Here is an 18,095-nt window from a genome sequence, read left to right on the forward strand (position 1 = left end):
CTGTTGGTTTATGCCTTAGAGGACTCGGACGCTCGCATTTGTAAAGCACGGTGTTTTCCTCCGCCTCCTGCTAGCCTGTTGCCCTTCCCCCATGGGAGCCTGCACAGATCATGCAGTAGACAGGGAGGGAATGCAGGTCATGTGCAATACACAAACGCCCACTGTAGTACTACTGTATTTTGCTCACTTACAGTACCGTACTGTAGGTTGCATTTAGCGTAAAGAATCGCTCCTGCAGATGTACTTTGATTTATGTGAAACCTGTGTGCATCCTTCCATTGGATGTACTGTATTGGAGAGAAAAAAAAAATGTTAAAGTGAATGTCACGGGAACACATTAAAAATAAGGTTGGCACTTCCTTCCCATTGGTGTTGGTTTACAGTATGCCGTAGTGTACTCGGACGCTCATGTACAGTAATTGCATTTCAAAGGCACAGTATTTTCCATCGTCTCCCCCCTACCCCCATCGCCCTTCCCCCCTGGGGGCCTGCACAGGGAGGAAATTCAGGTCCTGTGCAATGCACAAACGCTGAAGATCTACAGTACTGTTTTGCTTAGTTGGTAGCGCCAGAATACACTCATTTCATTCACGCTGTTTGGGTGCATTTAGCGTAAAGAATCGCTCCTGCAGATGTACTTTGATTTATGTGAAACCTGTGTGCATCCTTCCATTGACTGTCTTACAATGGAAATAAAATAATACAGTGCATTATTACAGAAAAAAAAAAAAAAAAAAAGAAAGAAAGCACATCATGTCTCAAACCCTGGACCCCCAGTGAGGGAGGTGGGAGCCTTCACCCCTAGCCCACGACGCCTCATGAGAGATTTCTAATTTCATGTGTGAAAGTACTGCAAACAGCGCCCGGCCCTCGCCCCATTGCTGTTGGTTTATGCCTTAGAGGACTCGGACGCTCGCATTTGTAAAGCACGGTGTTTTCCTCCGCCTCCTGCTAGCCTGTTGCCCTTCCCCCATGGGAGCCTGCACAGATCATGCAGTAGACAGGGAGGGAATGCAGGTCATGTGCAATACACAAACGCCCACTGTAGTACTACTGTATTTTGCTCACTTACAGTACCGTACTGTAGGTTGCATTTAGCGTAAAGAATCGCTCCTGCAGATGTACTTTGATTTATGTGAAACCTGTGTGCATCCTTCCATTGGATGTACTGTATTGGAGAGAAAAAAAAAATGTTAAAGTGAATGTCACGGGAACACATTAAAAATAAGGTTGGCACTTCCTTCCCATTGGTGTTGGTTTACAGTATGCCGTAGTGTACTCGGACGCTCATGTACAGTAATTGCATTTCAAAGGCACAGTATTTTCCATCGTCTCCCCCCTACCCCCATCGCCCTTCCCCCCTGGGGGCCTGCACAGGGAGGAAATTCAGGTCCTGTGCAATGCACAAACGCTGAAGATCTACAGTACTGTTTTGCTTAGTTGGTAGCGCCAGAATACACTCATTTCATTCACGCTGTTTGGGTGCATTTAGCGTAAAGAATCGCTCCTGCAGATGTACTTTGATTTATGTGAAACCTGTGTGCATCCTTCCATTGACTGTCTTACAATGGAAATAAAATAATACAGTGCATTATTACAGAAAAAAAAAAAAAAAAAAGAAAGAAAGCACATCATGTCTCGAACCCTGGACCCCCAGTGAGGGAGGTGGGAGCCTTCACCCCTAGCCCACGACGCCTCATGAGAGATTTCTAATTTCATGTGTGAAAGTACTGCAAACAGCGCCCGGCCCTCGCCCCATTGCTGTTGGTTTATGCCTTAGAGGACTCGGACGCTCGCATTTGTAAAGCACGGTGTTTTCCTCCGCCTCCTGCTAGTCCTCCATTCCCATTATGCATTAGCGAACTCAGACGCTCATATATTTTATATTTTAAAAAGCACGGTGTTTATACATTGTACTGTACATTATTCCTTTTACACAATTACTGTAGTTGCGTCTCCATACACATACAGTACTGTACTCCATACTTTTTCCACCGCTTCCCGTTACGCCTACAGTATTGCCAGAGCTGTAGATCAATCCGCCGCTATACTGTACGATCGAAAGTACTGGATTAGTGGAGCATTAGCCACACAGTGGTGGAGATGTGTAATGCATGATGAGTATCTAGATCGTCTCAACGCGCCTGCCTGTGATTAAACTCAGCTATCGCCTTAGCGTGGCTAAACGCCCGTCTCGGCGGAGAAACAGTCAAGATAAAGTTGGCTACATCTGTACTTTAGTGTATAAAACAAAGCAGGAGTGTCAGGATGCCTTGCCTTGCCATCACCTCCAAGCCTACGTAACCAAGCCCGACTAGCACAGTCGCTAGAGCATAAGACTATTAATCTTAGGGTCATGTATTTGAGCTCCATGTTGGGCAGTTGTTTTTTTCTCTTCCTGTACCATTGTATGTGGAACAGTGTATACTTGCATCACCACAGCGCAAATGGCTGTCCTCACTTTCACAAAATGCACTGCCCTATCAGCAAAAACTCAGGAATGTATTGACCGGGAATTGAACCCGGTCTCCCACGTGGCCGGCTAGATTTCTACCACTGAACCACCAATGATCCACAGATGCTTAATTTTAGACTTACTCATGTACTTTAGTGTACAAAACAAAGCAGGAGAGTCAGGATGCCTTGCCTTGCCATCACCACAACTCCTCGGTTACCAAGCATTGCTAACTCAGTCCGTAAAGCATGAGACTCTTAATCTCAGGGTCGTGGGTTCGAGCTCCACATTGGGTGGATGTTTTTTTTCTTTTCCTGTACCATTGTATGTGGAACACTGTCAACTTGCCCCACCACAGCGCAAATGGCTGTCCTCACTTTCACAAAATGCACTGCCATATCAGCAAAAGCTCAGGACTGCATTGGCCGGGAATCGAACCAAGGCCTCCCGCGTGGCAGGCGAGAATTCTACCACTGAACCACCAATGCTCCACAGATACTTAATTTTACACTTACTCGTGTACTTTAGTGTATGAAATAAAGCAGGAGTGTCAGGATGCCTTGCCTTGCCATCACCTCCATACATTCTCAACCAAGCCTGGCTAGCTCAGTCGGTAGAGCATGAGACTCTTAATCTCAGGGTCGTGGGTTCAAGCCCCACGTTGGGCGGATGTTTTTTCTTTTCCTGTACCATTGTATGTGGAACACTGTATACTTGCACCACCACAGCGCAAATGGCTGTCCACACTTTCACAAAATGCACTGCCATATCAGCAAAAATTCAGGACTGCATTGGCCGGAAATCGAACCCGGGCCTCCCGCGTGGCAGGCGAGAATTCTACCACTGAACCACCAATGCTCCACAGATACTTAACTTTACACTTACTCGTGTACTTTAGTGTATGAAATAAAGCAGGAGTGTCAGGATGCCTTGCCTCCCACGTGGCCGGCTAGATTTCTACCACTGAACCACCAATGATCCACAGATGCTTAATTTTAGACTTACTCATGTACTTTAGTGTACAAAACAAAGCAGGAGAGTCAGGATGCCTTGCCTTGCCATCACCACAACTCCTCGGTTACCAAGCATTGCTAACTCAGTCGGTAAAGCATGAGACTCTTAATCTCAGGGTCGTGGGTTCGAGCCCCACATTGGGCAGATGTTATTTTTCTTTTCCTGTACCATTGTATGTGGAACACTGTCAACTTGCACCACCACAGCGCAAATGGCTGTCCTCACTTTCACAAAATGCACTGCCATATCAGCAAAAATTCAGGACTGCATTGGCCGGAAATCGAACCCGGGCCTCCTGCGTGGCAGGCGAGAATTCTACCACTGAACCACCAATGCTCCACAGATACTTAACTTTACACTTACTCGTGTACTTTAGTGTATGAAATAAAGCAGGAGTGTCAGAATGCCTTGCCTTGCCGTCACCTCCATACATTCTCAACCAAGCCTGGCTAGCTCAGTCGGTAGAGCATGAGACTCTTAATCTCAGGCTCGTGGGTTCGAGCCCCACGTTGGGTGGATGTTTTTTCTTTTCCTGTACCATTGTATGTGGAACACTGTCAACTTGCACCACCACAGCGCAAATGGCTGTCCTCACTTTCACAAAATACACTGCCATATCAGCAAAAACTCAGGACTGCATTGGCCGGGAATCGATTCCGGGCCTCATGAGTGGCAGGCGAGAATTCTACCACTGAACCAACAATGCTCCACAGATGCCTAATTTTACACTTACTCATGTACTTTAGTGTATTAAACAAAGCAGGAGTGTCAGGATGCCTTGCCTTGCCATCACCTCCAAGCCTACGTAACCAAGCCCGACTAGCACAGTCGCTAGAGCATAAGACTATTAATCTTAGGGTCATGTATTTGAGCTCCATGTCGGGCAGTTGTTTTTTTCTCTTCCTTTACCATTGTATGTGGAACAGTGTATACTTGCATCACCACAGCGCAAATGGCTGTCCTCACTTTCACAAAATGCACTGCCATATCAGCAAAAACCCAGGACTGCATTGGCCGGGAATCGAACCCGGGCCTCCCGCGTGGCAGGCAAGAATTCTACCACTGAACCACCAATGCTCCACAGGTACTTAATTTTACACTTACTCATGTACTTTAGTGTATAAAACAAAGCAGGAGTGTCAGGATGCCTTGCCTTGCCATCACCTCCAAGCCTACGTAACCAAGCCCGACTAGCACAGTCGCTAGAGTATAAGACTATTAATCTTAGGGTCATGTATTTGAGCTCCATGTTGGGCACTTGTTTTTTTCTCTTTCTATACCATTGTATGTGGAACAGTGTATACTTGCATCACCACAGCGCAAATGGCTGTCCTCACTTTCACAAAATGCACTGCCCTATCAGCAAAAACTCAGGAATGTATTGACCGGGAATTGAACCCGGCCTCCCACGTGGCCGGCTAGATTTCTACCACTGAACCACCAATGATCCACAGATGTTTAATTTTAGACTTACTCATGTACTTTAGTGTACAAAACAAAGCAGGAGAGTCAGGATGCCTTGCCTTGCCATCACCACAACTCCTCGGTTACCAAGCATTGCTAACTCAGTCGGTAAAGCATGAGACTCTTAATCTCAGGGTCGTGGGTTCGAGCCCCACATTGGGCGGATGTTTTTTTTCTTTTCCTGTACCATTGTATGTGGAACACTGTCAACTTGCACCACCACAGCGCAAATGGCTGTCCTCACTTTCACAAAATGCACTGCCATATCAGCAAAAACTCAGGATTGCATTGGCCGGGAATCGAACCCGGGCCTCCCGCGTGGCAGGCGAGAATTCTACCACTGAACCACCAATGCTCCACAGATACTTAATTTTACACTTACTCGTGTACTTTAGTGTATGAAACAAAGCAGAAGTGTCAGGATGCCTTGCCTTGCCTTGCCATCACCTCCATACATTCGTAACCAAGCCTGGCTAGCTCAGTCGGTAGAGCATGAGACTCTTAATCTCAGGGTCGTGGGTTCGACACCCACGTTGGGCGGATGTTTTTTCTTTTCCTGTACCATTGTATGTGGAACACTGTATACTTGCACCACCACAGCGCAAATGGCTGTCCTCACTTTCACAAAATACACTGCCATATCAGCAAAAACTCAGGACTGCAATGGCCGGGAATCGATTCCGGGCCTCACGCGTGGCAGGCGAGAATTCTACCACTGAACCACCAATGCTCCACAGATGCCTAATTTTACACTTACTCATGTACTTTAGTGTATAAAACAAAGCAGGAGTGTCAGGATGCCTTGCCTTGCCATCACCTCCAAGCCTACGTAACCAAGCCCGACTAGCACAGTCGCTAGAGCATAAGACTATTAATCTTAGGGTCATGTAATTGAGCTCCATGTTGGGCAGTTGTTTTTTTCTCTTCCTGTACCATTGTATGTGGAACAGTGTATACTTGCATCACCACAGCGCAAATGGCTGTCCTCACTTTCACAAAATGCACTGCCCTATCAGCAAAAACTCAGGAATGTATTGACCGGGAATTGAACCCGGCCTCCCACGTGGCCGGCTAGATTTCTACCACTGAACCACCAATGATCCACAGATGCTTAATTTTAGACTTACTCATGTACTTTAGTGTACAAAACAAAGCAGGAGAGTCAGGATGCCTTGCCTTGCCATCACCACAACTCCTCGGTTACCAAGCATTGCTAACTCAATCGGTAAAGCATGAGACTCTTAATCTCAGGGTCGTGGGTACGAGCCCCACATTGGGTGGATGTTTTTTTTTCATTTCCTGTACCATTGTATGTGGAACACTGTCAACTTGCCCCACCACAGCGCAAATGGCTGTCCTCACTTTCACAAAATACACTGCCATATCAGCAAAAACTCAGGACTGCATTGGCCGGGAATCTAACCTGGGCATCCCGCGTAGCAGGCGAGAATTCTACCACTGAACCACCAATGCTCCACAGATACTTAATTTTACACTTACTCGTGTACTTTAGTGTAGGAAACAAAGCAGGAGTGTCAGGATGCCTTGCCTTGCCATCACCTCCATACATTCTCAACCAAGCCTGGCTAGCTCAGTAGAGCATGAGACTCTTAATCTCAGGGTCGTGGGTTAGAGCCCCACTTTGGGCGGATGTTTTTTCTTTTCCTGTACCATTGTATGTGGAACACTGTATACTTGCACCACCACAGCGCAAATGGTTGTCCTCACTTTCACAAAATACACTGCCATATCAGCAAAAACTCAGGACTGCATTGGCCGGGAATCGAACCCAGGCCTCCTGCATGGCAGGCGAGAATTCTACCACTGAACCACCATTGCTCCACAGTTACTTAATTTTACACTTACTCGTGTACTTTAGTGTATGAAACAAAGCAGGAGTGTCAGGATGCCTTGCCTTGCCATCACCTCCATACATTCTCAACCAAGCCTGACTAGCTCAGTCGGTAGAGCATGAGACTCTTTATCTCAGGGTCGTGGGTTCGAGCCCCACGTTGGGCGGATGTTTTTTCTTTTCCTGTACCATTGTATGTGGAACACTGTATACTTGCACCACAACAGCGCAAATGGCTGTCCTCACTTTCACAAAATGCACTGCCATATCAGCAAAAACTCAGGACTGCATTGGCCGGGAATCGATTCCGGGCCTCACGCGTGGCAGGCGAGAATTCTACCACTGAACCACCAATGCTCCACAGATGCCTAATTTTACACTTACTCATGTACTTTAGCGTATAAAACAAAGCAGGAGTGTCAGGATGCCTTGCCTTGCCATCACCTCCAAGCCTACGTAACCAAGCCCGACTAGCACAGTCGCTAGAGCATAAGACTATTAATCTTAGGGTCATGTATTTGAGCTCCATGTTGGGCAGTTGTTTTTTTCTCTTCCTGTACCATTGTATGTGGAACAGTGTATACTTGCATCACCACAGCGCAAATGGCTGTCCTCACTTTCACAAAATGCACTGCCCTATCAGCAAAAACTCAGGAATGTATTGACCGGGAATTGAACCCGGCCTCCCACGTGGCCGGCTAGATTTCTACCACTGAACCACCAATGATCCACAGATGCTTAATTTTAGACTTACTCATGTACTTTAGTGTACAAAACAAAGCAGGAGAGTCAGGATGCCTTGCCTTGCCATCACCACAACTCCTCGGTTACCAAGCATTGCTAACTCAGTCGGTAAAGCATGAGACTCTTAATCTCAGGGTCGTGGGTTCGAGCCCCACATTGGGCGGATGTTTTTTTTCTTTTCCTGTACCATTGTATGTGGAACACTGTATACTTGCACCACCACAGCGCAAATGGCTGTCCTCACTTTCACAAAATACACTGCCATATCAGCAAAAACTCAGGACTGCATTGGCCGGGAATCGATTCCGGGCCTCACGCGTGGCAGGCGAGAATTCTACCACTGAACCACCAATGCTCCACAGATGCCTAATTTTACACTTACTCATGTACTTTAGTGTATAAAACAAAGCAGGAGTGTCAGGATGCCTTGCCTTGCCATCACCTCCAAGCCTACGTAACCAAGCCCGACTAGCACAGTCGCTAGAGCATAAGACTATTAATCTTAGGGTCATGTATTTGAGCTCCATGTTGGGCAGTTGTTTTTTTCTCTTCCTGTACCATTGTATGTGGAACAGTGTATACTTGCATCACCACAGCGCAAATGGCTGTCCTCACTTTCACAAAATGCACTGCCCTATCAGCAAAAACTCAGGAATGTATTGACCGGGAATTGAACCCGGCCTCCCGCGTGTCAGGCGAGAATTCTACCACTGAACCACCAATGCTCCACAGATACTTAACTTTATACTTACTCGTGTAGTTTAGTGTATGAAACAAAGCAGGAGTGTCAGGATGCCTTGCCTTGCCATCACCTCCATACATTCTCAACCAAGCCTGGCTAGCTCAGTCGGTAGAGCATGAGACTTTTAATATCAGGGTCGTGGGTTCGATCCCCACGTTGGGCGGATGTTTTTTCTTTTCCTGTACCATTGTATGTGGAACACTGTATACATCAGGGCTGGCCAAACCGGTCCTCGAGATCTACCAACAGTACATGTTTTCCAGGCCTCCTGGAGATCTGTAGAATTGTCAGTTAGGAATGAATGCAGCACATCCTAATTAGTAATGACTGCACCTGTGCACCAGCTAGGTGGTCTGGAAAATGTGAACTGTTGGTAGATCTCGAGGACTGGTTTGGCCAGCCCTGGTATACATGCACCACCACAGCGCAAATGGCTGTCCTCACTTTCACAAAATACACTGCCATATCAGCAAAAACTCAGGACTGCTTTGGCTGGGAATCGATTCCGGGCCTCACGCGTGGCAGGCGAGAATTCTACCACTGAACCACCAATGCTCCACAGATGCCTAATTTTACACTTACTCATGTACTTTAGTGTATAAAACAAAGCAGGAGTGTCAGGATGCCTTGCCTTGCCATCACATCCAAGCCTACGTAAACAAGCCCGACTAGCACAGTCGCTAGAGCATAAGACTATTAATCTTAGGGTCATGTATTTGAGCTCCATGTTGGGCAGTTGTTTTTTTCTCTTCCTGTACCATTGTATGTGGAACAGTGTATACTTGCATCACCACAGCGCAAATGGCTGTCCTCACTTTCACAAAATGCACTGCACTATCAGCAAAAACTCAGGAATGTATTGACCGGGAATTGAACCCGGCCTCCCACGTGGCCGGCTAGATTTCTACCACTGAACCACCAATGATCCACAGATGCTTAATTTTAGACTTACTCATGTACTTTAGTGTACAAAACAAAGCAGGAGTGTCAGGATGCCTTGCCTTGCCATCACATCCAAGCCTACGTAAACAAGCCCGACTAGCACAGTCGCTAGAGCATAAGACTATTAATCTTAGGGTCATGTATTTGAGCTCCATGTTGGGCAGTTGTTTTTTTCTCTTCCTGTACCATTGTATGTGGAACAGTGTATACTTGCATCACCACAGCGCAAATGGCTGTCCTCACTTTCACAAAATGCACTGCCCTATCAGCAAAAACTCAGGAATGTATTGACCGGGAATTGAACCCGGCCTCCCACGTGGCCGGCTAGATTTCTACCACTGAACCACCAATGATCCACAGATGCTTAATTTTAGACTTACTCATGTACTTTAGTGTACAAAACAAAGCAGGAAAGTCAGGATGCCTTGCCTTGTAATCACCACAACTCCTCGGTTACCAAGCATTGCTAACTCAGTCGGTAAAGCATGAGACTCTTAATCTCAGGGTCGTGGGTTCGAGCCCCACATTGGGCGGATGTTTTTTTTCTTTTCCTGTACCATTGTACGTGGAACACTGTCAACTTGCACCACCACAGCGCAAATGGCTGTCCTCACTTTCACAAAATGCACTGCCATATCAGCAAAAACTCAGGACTGCATTGGCAGGGAATCTAACCTGGGCATCCCGCGTAGCAGGCGAGAATTCTACCACTGAACCACCAATGCTCCACAGATACTTAATTTTACACTTACTCGTGTACTTTAGTGTAGGAAACAAAGCAGGAGTGTCAGGATGCCTTGCCTTGCCATCACCTCCATACATTCTCAACCAAGCCTGGCTAGCTCAGTAGAGCATGAGACTCTTAATCTCAGGGTCGTGGGTTAGAGCCCCACTTTGGGCGGATGTTTTTTCTTTTCCTGTACCATTGTATGTGGATCACTGTATACTTGCACCACCACAGCGCAAATGGCTGTCCTCACTTTCACAAAATACACTGCCATATCAGCAAAAACTCAGGACTGCATTGGCCAGGAATCGAACCCGGGCCTCCCGCATGGCAGGCAAGAATTCTACCACTGAACCACCATTGCTCCACAGATACTTAATTTTACACTTACTCGTGTACTTTAGTGTATGAAACAAAGCAGGAGTGTCAGGATGCCTTGCCTTGCCATCACCTCCATACATTCTCAACCAAGCCTGACTAGCTCAGTCGGTAGAGCATGAGACTCTTTATCTCAGGGTCGTGGGTTCGAGCCCCACGTTGGGTGGATGTTTTTTCTTTTCCTGTACCATTATATGTGGAACACTGTATACTTGCACCACAACAGCGCAAATGGCTGTCCTCACTTTCACAAAATGCACTGCCATATCAGCAAAAACTCAGGACTGCATTGGCCGGGAATCGATTCCGGGCCTCACGCGTGGCAGGCGAGAATTCTACCACTGAACCACCAATGCTCCACAGATGCCTAATTTTACACTTACTCATGTACTTTAGTGTATACAACAAAGCAGGAGTGTCAGGATGCCTTGCCTTGCCATCACATCCAAGCCTACGTAAACAAGCCCGACTAGCACAGTCGCTAGAGCATAAGACTATTAATCTTAGGGTCATGTATTTGAGCTCCATGTTGGGCAGTTGTTTTTTTCTCTTCCTGTACCATTGTATGTGGAACAGTGTATACTTGCATCACCACAGCGCAAATGGCTGTCCTCACTTTCACAAAATGCACTGCCCTATCAGCAAAAACTCAGGAAAGTATTGACCGGGAATTGAACCCGGCCTCCCACGTGGCCGGCTAGATTTCTACCACTGAACCACCAATGATCCACAGATGCTTAATTTTAGACTTACTCATGTACTTTAGTGTACAAAACAAAGCAGGAGTGTCAGGATGCCTTGCCTTGCCATCACATCCAAGCCTACGTAAACAAGCCCGACTAGCACAGTCGCTAGAGCATAAGACTATTAATCTTAGGGTCATGTATTTGAGCTCCATGTTGGGCAGTTGTTTTTTTCTCTTCCTGTACCATTGTATGTGGAACAGTGTATACTTGCATCACCACAGCGCAAATGGCTGTCCTCACTTTCACAAAATGCACTGCCCTATCAGCAAAAACTCAGGAATGTATTGACCGGGAATTGAACCCGGCCTCCCACGTGGCCGGCTAGATTTCTACCACTGAACCACCAATGATCCACAGATGCTTAATTTTAGACTTACTCATGTACTTTAGTGTACAAAACAAAGCAGGAAAGTCAGGATGCCTTGCCTTGTAATCACCACAACTCCTCGGTTACCAAGCATTGCTAACTCAGTCGGTAAAACATGAGACTCTTAATCTCAGGGTCGTGGGTTCGAGCCCCACATTGGGCGGATGTTTTTTTTCTTTTCCTGTACCATTGTATGTGGAACACTGTATACTTGCACCACAACAGCGCAAATGGCTGTCCTCACTTTCACAAAATGCACTGCCATATCAGCAAACACTCAGGACTGCATTGGCCGGGAATCGATTCCGGGCCTCACGCGTGGCATGCGAGAATTCTACCACTGAACCACCAATGCTCCACAGATGCTTAATTTTACACTTACTCATGTACTTTAGTGTATAAAACAAAGCAGGAGTGTCAGGATGCCTTGCCTTGCCATCACCTCCAAGCCTACGTAACCAAGCCCGACTAGCACAGTCGCTAGAGCATAAGACTATTAATCTTAGGGTCATGTATTTGAGCTCCATGTTGGGCAGTTGTTTTTTTCTCTTCCTGTACCATTGTATGTGGAACAGTGTATACTTGCATCACCACAGCGCAAATGGCTGTCCTCACTTTCACAAAATGCACTGCCCTATCAGCAAAAACTCAGGAATGTATTGACCGGGAATTGAACCCGGCCTCCCGCGTGGCAAGCGAGAATTCTTCCACTGAACCACCAATGCTCCACAGATACTTAACTTTATACTTACTCGTGTACTTTAGTGTATGAAACAAAGCAGGAGTGTCAGGATGCCTTGCCTTGCCATCACCTCCATACATTCTCAACCAAGCCTGGCTAGCTCAGTCGGTAGAGCATGAGACTTTTATTCTCAGGGTCGTGGGTTCGATCCCCACGTTGGGCGGATGTTTTTTCTTTTCCTGTACCATTGTATGTGGAACACTGTATACATCAGGGCTGGCCAAACCGGTCCTCGAGATCTACCAACAGTACATGTTTTCCAGGCCTCCTGGAGATCTGTAGAATTGTCAGTTAGGAATGAATGCAGCACATCCTAATTAGTAATGACTGCACCTGTGCACCAGCTAGGTGGTCTGGAAAATGTGAACTGTTGGTAGATCTCGAGGACTGGTTTGGCCAGCCCTGGTATACATACACCACCACAGCGCAAATGGCTGTCCTCACTTTCACAAAATACACTGCCATATCAGCAAAAACTCAGGACTGCTTTGGCTGGGAATCGATTCCGGGCCTCACGCGTGGCAGGTGAGAATTCTACCACTGAACCACCAATGCTCCACAGATGCCTAATTTTACACTTACTCATGTACTTTAGTGTATAAAACAAAGCAGGAGTGTCAGGATGCCTTGCCTTGCCATCACATCCAAGCCTACGTAAACAAGCCCGGCTAGCACAGTCGCTAGAGCATAAGACTATTAATCTTAGGGTCATGTATTTGAGCTCCATGTTGGGCAGTTGTTTTTTTCTCTTCCTGTACCATTGTATGTGGAACAGTGTATACTTGCATCACCACAGCGCAAATGGCTGTCCTCACTTTCACAAAATGCACTGCCCTATCAGCAAAAACTCAGGAATGTATTGACCGGGAATTGAACCCGGCCTCCCACGTGGCCGGCTAGATTTCTACCACTGAACCACCAATGATCCACAGATGCTTAATTTTAGACTTACTCATGTACTTTAGTGTACAAAACAAAGCAGGAGAGTCAGGATGCCTTGCCTTGCCATCACCACAATTCCTCGGTTACCAAGCATTGCTAACTCAGTCGGTAAAGCATGAGACTCTTAATCTCAGGGTCGTGGGTTCGAGCCCCACATTGGGCGGATGTTTTTTTTCTTTTCCTGTACCATTGTATGTGGAACACTGTCAACTTGCACCACCACAGCGCAAATGGCTGTCCTCACTTTCACAAAATGCACTGCCATATCAGCAAAAACTCAGGACTGCATTGGCCGGGAATCGAACCCGGGCCTCCCGCGTGGCAGGCGAGAATTCTACCACTGAACCACCAATGCTCCACAGATACTTAATTTTACACTTACTCGTGTACTTTAGTGTATGAAACAAAGCAGGAGTGTCAGGATGCCTTGCCTTGCCATCACCTCCATACATACTCATCCAAGCCTGGCTAGCTCAGTCGGTAGAGCATGGGACTCTTAATCTCAGGGTCGAGGGTTCGAGCCCCACATTGGGCGGATGTTTTTTCTTTTCCTGTACCATTGTTTGTGGAACACTGTATACTTGCACCAACACAGCGCAAATGGCTGTCCTCACTTTCACAAAATACACTGCCATATCAGCAAAAACTCAGGACTGCATTGGCCGGGAATCGATTCCGGGCCTCACGCGTAGCAGGCGAGAATTCTACCACTGAACCACCAATGCTCCACAGATGCCTAATTTTACACTTACTCATGTACTTTAGTGTATAAAACAAAGCAGGAGTGTCAGGATGCCTTGCCTTGCCATCACATCCAAGCCTACGTAACCAAGCCCGACTAGCACAGTCGCTAGAGCATAAGACTATTAATCTTAGGGTCATGTATTTGAGCTCCATGTTGGGCTGTTGTTTTTATCTCTTCCTGTACCATTGTATGTGGAACAGTGTATACTTGCATCACCACAGCGCAAATGGCTGTCCTCACTTTCACAAAATGCACTGCCCTATCAGCAAAAACTCAGGAATGTATTGACCGGGAATTGAACCCGGCCTCCCACGTGGCCGGCTAGATTTCTACCACTGAACCACCAATGATCCACAGATGCTTAATTTTAGACTTACTCATGTACTTTAGTGTACAAAACAAAGCAGGAGAGTCAGGATGCCTTGCCTTGCCATCACCACAACTCCTCGGTTACCAAGCATTGCTAACTCAGTCGGTAAAACATGAGACTCTTAATCTCAGGGTTGTGGGTTCGAGCCCCACATTGGGCGGATGTTTTTTTTCTTTTCCTGTACCATTGTATGTGGAACACTGTCAACTTGCACCACCACAGCGCAAATGGCTGTCCTCACTTTCACAAAATACACTGCCATATCAGCAAAAACTCAGGACTGCATTGGCTGGGAATCGATTCCGGGCCTCACGCGTGGCAGGCGAGTATTCTACCACTGAACCAACAATGCTCCACGGATGCCTAATTTTACACTTACTCATGTACTTTAGTGTATAAAACAAAGCAGGAGTTTCAGGATGCCTTGCCTTGCCATCACATCCAAGCCTACGTAACCAAGCCCGACTAGCACAGTCGCTAGAGCATAAGACTATTAATCTTAGGGTCATGTATTTGAGCTCCATGTTGGGCAGTTGTTTTTTTCTCTTCCTGTACCATTGTATGTGGAACAGTGTATACTTGCATCACCACAGCGCAAATGGCTGTCCTCACTTTCACAAAATGCACTGCCCTATCAGCAAAAACTCAGGAATGTATTGACCGGGAATTGAACCCGGCCTCCCACGTGGCCGGCTAGATTTCTACCACTGAACCACCAATGATCCACAGATGCTTAATTTTAGACTTACTCATGTACTTTAGTGTACAAAACAAAGCAGGAGAGTCAGGATGCCTTGCCTTGCCATCACCACAGCTCCTCGGTTACCAAGCATTGCTAACTCAGTCGGTAAAGCATGAGACTCTTAATCTCAGGGTCGTGGGTTCGAGACCCACATTGGGCGGATGTTTTTTTTCTTTTCCTGCACCATTGTATGTGGAACACTGTCAACTTGCACCACCACAGCGCAAATGGCTGTCCTCACTTTCACAAAATGCACTGCCATATCAGCAAAAACTCAGGACTGCATTGGCCGGGAATCAAACCCTGGCCTCCCGCGTGGCAGGCGCGAATTCTACCACTGAACCACCAATGCTCCACAGATACTTAATTTTACACTTACTCGTGTACTTTAGTGTATGAAACAAAGCAGGAGTGTTAGGATGCTTTGCCTTGCCATCACCTCCATGCATTCTCAACCAAGCCTGGCTAGCTCAGTCGGTAGAGCATGAGACTCTTAATCTCAGGGTCGTGGGTTCGAGCCCCACGTTGGGCGGATGTTTTTTCTTTTCCTGTACCATTGTATGTGGAACACTGTATACTTGCACCACCACAGCGCAAATGGCTGTCCTCACTTTCACAAAATACACTGCCATATCAGCAAAAACTCAGGACTGCATTTGCCGGGAATCGATTCCGGGCCTCACGCGTGGCAGGCGAGAATTCTACCACTGAACCACCAATGCTCCACAGATGCCTAATTTTACACTTACTCATGTACTTTAGTGTATAAAACAAAGCAGGAGTGTCAGGATGCCTTGCCTTGCCATTACCTCCAAGCCTACGTAACCAAGCCCGACTAGCACAGTCTCTAGAGCATAAGACTATTAATCTTAGGGTCATGTATTTGAGCGCCATGTTGGGCAGTTGTTTTTTTCTCTTCCTGTACCATTGTATATGGAACAGTGTATACTTGCATCACCACAGCGCAAATGGCTGTCCTCACTTTCACAAAATGCACTGCCCTATCAGCAAAAACTCAGGAATGTATTGACCGGGAATTGAACCCGGCCTCCCACGTGGCCGGCTAGATTTCTACCACTGAACCACCAATGATCCACAGATGCTTAATTTTAGACTTACTCATGTACTTTAGTGTACAAAACAAAGCAGGAGAGTCAGGATGCCTTGCCTTGTAATCACCACAACTCCTCGGTTACCAAGCATTGCTAACTCAGTCGGTAAAGCATGAGACTCTTAATCTCAGGGTCGTGGGTTCGAGCCCCACATTGGGCGGATGTTTTTTTTCTTTTCCTGTACCATTGTATGTGGAACACTGTCAACTTACACCACCACAGCGAAAATGGCTGTCCTCACTTTCACAAAATGCACTGCCATATCAGCAAAAACTCAGGACTGCATTGGCCGGGAATCTAACCTGGGCATCCCGCGTAGCAGGCGAGAATTCTACCACTGAACCACCAATGCTCCACAGATACTTAATTTTACACTTACTCGTGTACTTTAGTGTAGGAAACAAAGCAGGAGTGTCAGGATGCCTTGCCTTGCCATCACCTCCATACATTCTCAACCAAGCCTGGCTAGCTCAGTAGAGCATGAGACTCTTAATCTCAGGGTCGTGGGTTAGAGCCCCACTTTGGGCGGATGTTTTTTCTTTTCCTGTACCATTGTATGTGGAACACTGTATACTTGCACCACCACAGCGCAAATGGTTGTCCTCACTTTCACAAAATACACTGCCATATCAGCACTGCATTGGCCGGGAATCGAACCCAGGCCTCCTGCATGGCAGGCGAGAATTCTACCACTGAACCACCATTGCTCCACAGTTACTTAATTTTACACTTACTCGTGTACTTTAGTGTATGAAACAAAGCAGGAGTGTCAGGATGCCTTGCCTTGCCATCACCTCCATACATTCTCAACCAAGCCTGACTAGCTCAGTCGGTAGAGCATGAGACTCTTTATCTCAGGGTCGTGGGTTCGAGCCCCACGTTGGGCGGATGTTTTTTCTTTTCCTGTACCATTGTATGTGGAACACTGTATACTTGCACCACAACAGCGCAAATGGCTGTCCTCACTTTCACAAAATGCACTGCCATATCAGCAAAAACTCAGGACTGCATTGGCCGGGAATCGATTCCGGGCCTCACGCGTGGCAGGCGAGAATTCTACCACTGAACCACCAATGCTCCACAGATGCCTAATTTTACACTTACTCATGTACTTTAGCGTATAAAACAAAGCAGGAGTGTCAGGATGCCTTGCCTTGCCATCACCTCCAAGCCTACGTAACCAAGCCCGACTAGCACAGTCGCTAGAGCATAAGACTATTAATCTTAGGGTCATGTATTTGAGCTCCATGTTGGGCAGTTGTTTTTTTCTCTTCCTGTACCATTGTATGTGGAACAGTGTATACTTGCATCACCACAGCGCAAATGGCTGTCCTCACTTTCACAAAATGCACTGCCCTATCAGCAAAAACTCAGGAATGTATTGACCGGGAATTGAACCCGGCCTCCCACGTGGCCGGCTAGATTTCTACCACTGAACCACCAATGATCCACAGATGCTTAATTTTAGACTTACTCATGTACTTTAGTGTACAAAACAAAGCAGGAGAGTCAGGATGCCTTGCCTTGCCATCACCACAACTCCTCGGTTACCAAGCATTGCTAACTCAGTCGGTAAAGCATGAGACTCTTAATCTCAGGGTCGTGGGTTCGAGCCCCACATTGGGCGGATGTTTTTTTTCTTTTCCTGTACCATTGTATGTGGAACACTGTATACTTGCACCACCACAGCGCAAATGGCTGTCCTCACTTTCACAAAATACACTGCCATATCAGCAAAAACTCAGGACTGCATTGGCCGGGAATCGATTCCGGGCCTCACGCGTGGCAGGCGAGAATTCTACCACTGAACCACCAATGCTCCACAGATGCCTAATTTTACACTTACTCATGTACTTTAGTGTATAAAACAAAGCAGGAGTGTCAGGATGCCTTGCCTTGCCATCACCTCCAAGCCTACGTAACCAAGCCCGACTAGCACAGTCGCTAGAGCATAAGACTATTAATCTTAGGGTCATGTATTTGAGCTCCATGTTGGGCAGTTGTTTTTTTC

The 18,095-nt window shown here is 46.8% G+C and overlaps 19 non-coding genes across 19 annotated transcripts; 9 read left to right on the forward strand and 10 right to left on the reverse strand.

Moving 5' to 3' along the window:
- Positions 1-2,872: 2,872 nt before the first annotated feature.
- On the reverse strand, positions 2,873-2,943 carry TRNAG-GCC (transfer RNA glycine (anticodon GCC)). The gene has a single exon. It is a non-coding gene; the product is annotated as a tRNA-Gly (tRNA).
- A 107-nt stretch (positions 2,944-3,050) lies between these two features.
- TRNAK-CUU (transfer RNA lysine (anticodon CUU)) lies at positions 3,051-3,123 on the forward strand. Its single transcript has one exon. It is a non-coding gene; the product is annotated as a tRNA-Lys (tRNA).
- Positions 3,124-3,242: 119 nt separating this feature from the next.
- TRNAG-GCC (transfer RNA glycine (anticodon GCC)) lies at positions 3,243-3,313 on the reverse strand. Its single transcript has one exon. It is a non-coding gene; the product is annotated as a tRNA-Gly (tRNA).
- A 421-nt stretch (positions 3,314-3,734) lies between these two features.
- Positions 3,735-3,805, reverse strand: TRNAG-GCC (transfer RNA glycine (anticodon GCC)). Its single transcript has one exon. It is a non-coding gene; the product is annotated as a tRNA-Gly (tRNA).
- A 107-nt stretch (positions 3,806-3,912) lies between these two features.
- On the forward strand, positions 3,913-3,985 carry TRNAK-CUU (transfer RNA lysine (anticodon CUU)). Its single transcript has one exon. It is a non-coding gene; the product is annotated as a tRNA-Lys (tRNA).
- A 490-nt stretch (positions 3,986-4,475) lies between these two features.
- TRNAG-GCC (transfer RNA glycine (anticodon GCC)) lies at positions 4,476-4,546 on the reverse strand. The gene has a single exon. It is a non-coding gene; the product is annotated as a tRNA-Gly (tRNA).
- Positions 4,547-5,217: 671 nt separating this feature from the next.
- TRNAG-GCC (transfer RNA glycine (anticodon GCC)) lies at positions 5,218-5,288 on the reverse strand. The gene has a single exon. It is a non-coding gene; the product is annotated as a tRNA-Gly (tRNA).
- A 112-nt stretch (positions 5,289-5,400) lies between these two features.
- TRNAK-CUU (transfer RNA lysine (anticodon CUU)) lies at positions 5,401-5,473 on the forward strand. Its single transcript has one exon. It is a non-coding gene; the product is annotated as a tRNA-Lys (tRNA).
- Positions 5,474-6,335: 862 nt separating this feature from the next.
- TRNAS-GCU (transfer RNA serine (anticodon GCU)) lies at positions 6,336-6,406 on the reverse strand. The gene has a single exon. It is a non-coding gene; the product is annotated as a tRNA-Ser (tRNA).
- Positions 6,407-6,879: 473 nt separating this feature from the next.
- TRNAK-CUU (transfer RNA lysine (anticodon CUU)) lies at positions 6,880-6,952 on the forward strand. Its single transcript has one exon. It is a non-coding gene; the product is annotated as a tRNA-Lys (tRNA).
- Positions 6,953-8,184: 1,232 nt separating this feature from the next.
- TRNAV-GAC (transfer RNA valine (anticodon GAC)) lies at positions 8,185-8,254 on the reverse strand. The gene has a single exon. It is a non-coding gene; the product is annotated as a tRNA-Val (tRNA).
- A 107-nt stretch (positions 8,255-8,361) lies between these two features.
- On the forward strand, positions 8,362-8,434 carry TRNAK-UUU (transfer RNA lysine (anticodon UUU)). Its single transcript has one exon. It is a non-coding gene; the product is annotated as a tRNA-Lys (tRNA).
- A 1,977-nt stretch (positions 8,435-10,411) lies between these two features.
- TRNAK-CUU (transfer RNA lysine (anticodon CUU)) lies at positions 10,412-10,484 on the forward strand. The gene has a single exon. It is a non-coding gene; the product is annotated as a tRNA-Lys (tRNA).
- Positions 10,485-12,263: 1,779 nt separating this feature from the next.
- TRNAK-UUU (transfer RNA lysine (anticodon UUU)) lies at positions 12,264-12,336 on the forward strand. Its single transcript has one exon. It is a non-coding gene; the product is annotated as a tRNA-Lys (tRNA).
- A 1,063-nt stretch (positions 12,337-13,399) lies between these two features.
- TRNAG-GCC (transfer RNA glycine (anticodon GCC)) lies at positions 13,400-13,470 on the reverse strand. The gene has a single exon. It is a non-coding gene; the product is annotated as a tRNA-Gly (tRNA).
- A 299-nt stretch (positions 13,471-13,769) lies between these two features.
- On the reverse strand, positions 13,770-13,840 carry TRNAS-GCU (transfer RNA serine (anticodon GCU)). The gene has a single exon. It is a non-coding gene; the product is annotated as a tRNA-Ser (tRNA).
- A 1,591-nt stretch (positions 13,841-15,431) lies between these two features.
- TRNAK-CUU (transfer RNA lysine (anticodon CUU)) lies at positions 15,432-15,504 on the forward strand. Its single transcript has one exon. It is a non-coding gene; the product is annotated as a tRNA-Lys (tRNA).
- Positions 15,505-16,365: 861 nt separating this feature from the next.
- Positions 16,366-16,436, reverse strand: TRNAS-GCU (transfer RNA serine (anticodon GCU)). Its single transcript has one exon. It is a non-coding gene; the product is annotated as a tRNA-Ser (tRNA).
- Positions 16,437-16,898: 462 nt separating this feature from the next.
- TRNAK-CUU (transfer RNA lysine (anticodon CUU)) lies at positions 16,899-16,971 on the forward strand. Its single transcript has one exon. It is a non-coding gene; the product is annotated as a tRNA-Lys (tRNA).
- Positions 16,972-18,095: the final 1,124 nt, after the last annotated feature.

The sequence above is a fragment of the Pseudophryne corroboree genome, chromosome 3 (assembly GCF_028390025.1).
Source record: "Pseudophryne corroboree isolate aPseCor3 chromosome 3, aPseCor3.hap2, whole genome shotgun sequence".
NCBI classification, from domain to species: Eukaryota; Metazoa; Chordata; class Amphibia; order Anura; family Myobatrachidae; genus Pseudophryne; species Pseudophryne corroboree.